The sequence below is a fragment of the Dendropsophus ebraccatus genome, chromosome 11, assembly GCF_027789765.1.
Source record: "Dendropsophus ebraccatus isolate aDenEbr1 chromosome 11, aDenEbr1.pat, whole genome shotgun sequence".
Taxonomy (NCBI): Eukaryota; Metazoa; Chordata; class Amphibia; order Anura; family Hylidae; genus Dendropsophus; species Dendropsophus ebraccatus.
The window spans coordinates 10,664,828-10,669,769 of NC_091464.1; positions in this window are offsets into that span (position 1 = coordinate 10,664,828).

A 4,942-nucleotide genomic window follows, 5' to 3' on the forward strand; every position below is an offset into this window, starting at 1 on the left:
AGGAGGCCCGGGGACACAGAGGAGGAGGAGGCCTGGGGACACAGAGGAGGAAGCCCGGGGACACAGAGGAGGAGGAGGTCCGAGGACACAGAGGAGGAGGAAACCCAGGGACACAGAGGAGGATGTCTGGGGACACAGAGGAGGAGGAAGCCCGGGGACACAGAGGAGGAGGAGGCCCGGGGACACAGATGAGGAGGAGGCCCGGGGACACGGAGGAGGAGGCCCGGGGACACAGAGGAGGAGGCCCGGGGACACAGAGGAGGAGGAGGCTAAGAAACACAGAGGAGGAGGCCTGGGGACATAGAGGAGGAGGCCCGAGGGGACACAGAGGAGGAGGAGGCCCGCGGGGACACAGAGGAGGAGGCCCGGGGGGACAGAGGAGGAGGCCCGGGGGGACAAAGAGGAGGAGGAGGCCTGGGAACACGGAGGAGGAGGCCCGGGAACACGGAGGAGGAGGCCAAGAAACACAGAGGAGGATGCCCGGGGACACAGAGGAGGAGGCCAGGGGCACAGAGGAGGATGCCTGGGGATACAGAGGAGGAGAAGGCACGGGGACACAGAGGAGAAGGCCCAGGGACACAGAGGAGGAGGAGGCCAGAGGACACAGAGGAGGAGAAGGCCCGGGGACACAGAGGAGGAGGCCCGGGGTCACAGAGGAGGAGGAGGCCCGGGGACACAGAGGAGGAGGCTCAGGGACACAGAGGAGAAGGAAGCCTGGGGACACAGATGAGGATTCCCAGGGACACAGAGGAGGAGGCCCGGGGACACAGAGGAGGAGGAGGACCGGGGACACAGATGAGGAGGAGGCCCGGGGACACGGAGGAGGAGGCCCGGGGACACAGAGGAGGAGGCCCGGGGACACAGAGGAGGAGGAGGCCCGGGGACACAGAGGAGGAGGAGGCTAAGAAACACAGAGGAGGAGGCCTGGGGACATAGAGGAGGAGGCCCGGGGGGACACAGAGGAGGAGGAGGCCCGGGGGGACACAGAGGAGGAGGCCCGGGGGGACAGAGGAGGAGGCCCGGGGGGACAAAGAGGAGGAGGAGGCCTGCGAACACGGAGGAGGAGGCCCGGGAACACGGAGGAGGAGGAGGCCCAGGGATACAGAGGAGGAGGCCAGGGGCACAGAGGAGGATGCCTGGGGACACAGAGGAGGAGAAGGCACGGGGACATAGAGGAGAAGGCCCAGGAACACAGAGGAGGAGGAGGCCAGAGGACACAGAGGAGGAGAAGGCCCGGGGACACAGAGGAGGAGGCCCGGGGTCACAGAGCAGGAGGAGGCCCGGGGACACAGAGGAGGAGGCTCAGGGACACAGAGGAGAAGGAAGCCTGGGGACACAGATGAGGATTCCCAGGGACACAGAGGAGGAGGCACGAGGACACAGAGGAGGACGACGCCCGGGGACACAGAGGAGGAGGAAGCCAGGGGACACAGAGGATGAAGAGGCCCAGGAACACAGAGAAGGAGGCTGGGGGACACAGAGGAGGAAGAGGAGGCCCGGGGACACAGAGGAGGAGGAAGCCCGGGGACAAAGTAATTTTATTTTAGTATGTATACACTGTGGACAGTGTCCTGCCGGGCTGCTACGGGGTCCCTTGGGCTAGTGTAGTCAAGGATGGCCGGAGTGGTGTAGTGACCCTTCTGGACTATCGGAACTCCCACCCACAGAAAGGAGAGATGTCCCAAGGTGGCGGTGTGTACTGTTTCGGTGTAATGCGAAAAATCACAGAGTCTCTATCATAAATAGGCAGGGACGTAGCTAGGATTCATGGGGTCCCATAGCAAAAAGCTGTATGGGCCCCTACACACCAATATATATATATATATATATATATATATATATATATATATATATATATATATACTGTATATATGTATACATACATACTCGGTGATGTGGCCCCTTATGTTTTGCAGTGTGTAAGTGACCCAGTGTTTTATTACATGCTGCAACACAAAAAAAGGGTTAATACAGAAGACAATTAGCTCTCTCCTTCACTACTCCTGCACTGATAACCCCTGACCTCTGCAGGAGCTCAGAGAGCAGAGGTCAGAGGTTATCAGAGTGGTGAGGCAGAGAGCTAATTGTCTTTAGCAAATAAACCCTTTTTTGTGTTGCAGCATGTAAGAGAACACTGGGTCACTTACACACTTCAGTACATAAGGTGTTAAGCAAAAGGACACAGGAGGCTCTTATCTTCCCTGTGAATCCCCGGGCCCCCTCCCTCCACGAGCCCCATAGCAACCGCCTTCCCTGCCTCTATGGTAGCTACAACACTGTAAATAAGCCTGTTTTTACTTGAGAAGTACTTGTATGCAGCAGGTTATACAGTTTTGCTTTGACAGTAGAAGTTTCTCTGGAGAAAGCACTTGATAATACACTTGATAATACTTTTGGACGAACACTGCAATACAGCAACTAGATCTGTAATAGGAATATAGCGAAGAGTACAGTCGTGCTGACTGAGTAGCTAGTTGAGACATACAAAGGATTAGAGTAGCAGAGAGGAGGAAGTTGTAAGAGTCCTAACCCAAGTAGTACTGGGCTCTGCCGGAATGTTGGAGGATGAGGTAGAAGAATACTTAGAAGAAGAAGAGAATACTTGTGCCCATGTATTGACCTTTTAGTCTTCACACCACCTAATGCCCACCAGTGTCGGGTGACCCTCCTATGAGGGTGACACAAGGCCCCATACCTTGTTACCTGGCATGAGCGGAATGCTGAGGGTTCCCTGCTGACAACTGCGCTGCGAGATAGAGTTCTTAGGCTCTTAGCAACTTTGCTCTATCCAGATCAGTTCCTAGCTTAATGCTGTCTGTGGATATTGTGCTGCTCTGTGACACTCCTATTTCACAGCGTGGGTTGAGGTTGTCTCCGACTTGTCCTCTCTTGAAAGGGGTTTAACACTGCATAGTGTTGTGTAGTGTTACTGAGTAGACACTGTTAGCTGTGTCTTGTCTTGCTCCCTACCCATACGGGGTTTTGACTAAGACTGACTTCAGTAGGGGACCTGGCAGAGGGCCAGGGCCCAGAGAGGACCACTATCTAGCTTGCGTCTTTCCTCTACAATGTCCAACACGAAGGACATACACACTTCCTCTACCCATGTCACTTCCTTCCTCGTGATATATCAAAAGTGCGCTGTGAGTAGGTGAAGAGTGCAATAGAAGAAGTAAAGAGAGAGGTGATAGGAGAGATGAACAGATTCCTGTAGGTCCACAGATCCATGTGACACACAAACAAACTATAACCCTTTACATACTTCAGCTGTGCAGCATCTGAATACATACTGTATATCTAATATAGCGACATCTAGTGGCAAAACTTTATCACTACCTTCATCACCACTTTTACACGATAAGAACAGGCTTTTACGAAGGGTGTAACCAATAGCAACACCCGTGGTGGGACACCGCAGTAACTCCTCCTACAGGGGCCTTTGTGTACCTGTCTGTGAGTGGTAGGGATGATTGCGTGCAATAGAAAGGATGAAGAGGATAGTAGAGAGAGAAATAGCACCTCTTAGTGGTTAGCACATAACATGGTACAAATAACATTAAACCATTACCTCCTTCAGCTGTGCAACAGTAATAGTACATACATATATAGAACAGTGACACCTAGTGGGGAAACTGCATACTTCATCCACCACATGTTTTAACCTGAGAACTTTTGGACAGGTGCAAAGAAGAAAAACACCAGTGGTGTGACACCACATTTATTTGTTTGCTTTTGTTGTTGTTCTTTGTTATATATATATATATATATATATCTTAGGAGCAGCATTGCTGCTGCAGGACACTCCTGAAAACCAGGGGGGGAGTTTGCCTCCAGTAAGGTGGTAAATAGTAGTGCAGGGCAGGGCAGGTAGGTACTGGTAGTGGGGGACTCAATTATTAGGGGGACAGACAGGGCAATCTGTCACAAAGACCGGGATTGTCAAACAGTGTGTTGCCTACTTGGCACTCGCATTGCAGATCGGGTTGACAGATTACTGGGAGGGGCTGGTGATGACCCAACGGTCATGGCGCTCATTGGCACCAATAATAAAATTGATTAAGAGATAAAGGGGTAGCCAGCAGACACGATACCCTCCATTGACCATATACAGAGCTACAAAGGCTTAAGCAAGGTTGGTGGATCTGACCGAAACGTTGCCAAGTAGTGATACTACAATGCAATTGTCCTACTGTACATTTTGTCCGGCTGGATTGTGTTGGAAATATTGGAACAATGAAAATTTCATGTTTTCACTTGCATCCAAACTCGAGTGTCGTGTCTCCTACTTAAGAGGTAGGTGGAGGGTTCTTCAAAAATGATTCTAGGGACTTAAGAGGCTTAAAAGTGGCTCAAAAGCTGGTGTAGGATAGAGGGGTTTGGGTTCATGGAGAACTGGCCCGACTTCTCGGTCGGTTACAGGCTCTACGGTAGGGACGGGCTGCATCTCAATGGGGAGGGTGCAGCCGTGCTGGGGGAGAGGATGGCTCTGGAGAAGTGTTTAAACTAGAGACGGGGGGGGGGGGGGAACTACAATATTGAAGGTGAAGAAGTAGATGAAGAGCTGGATAGTAGTAGGGGTTTGGGTTCATGGAGAACTGGCCCGACTTCTCGGTTGGTTACAGGCTCTACGGTAGGGACGGGCTGCATCTCAATGGGGAGGGTGCAGCCGTGTTGGGGGAAGAGAGGTCGGAGGAATGTTTAAACTAGGGACTGGGGGGGGGGGGCAACTATAATACAAGTGAAGACAGAGCAGATGGAGACCTGGGCCTAGATTATGGAACTGGGGGTGGAGCGGCGGGAGAGGATAGAATAGTCGCTAGTGATAGGAGAAAAGGAAATAGGGACAAACATTAAATATTTTTCTTTATTAAATCTAGTATGCAATAAATAATTAAATAGCAGTTCCTAATAAATATTGATGATATAACTTAAATAATACAGT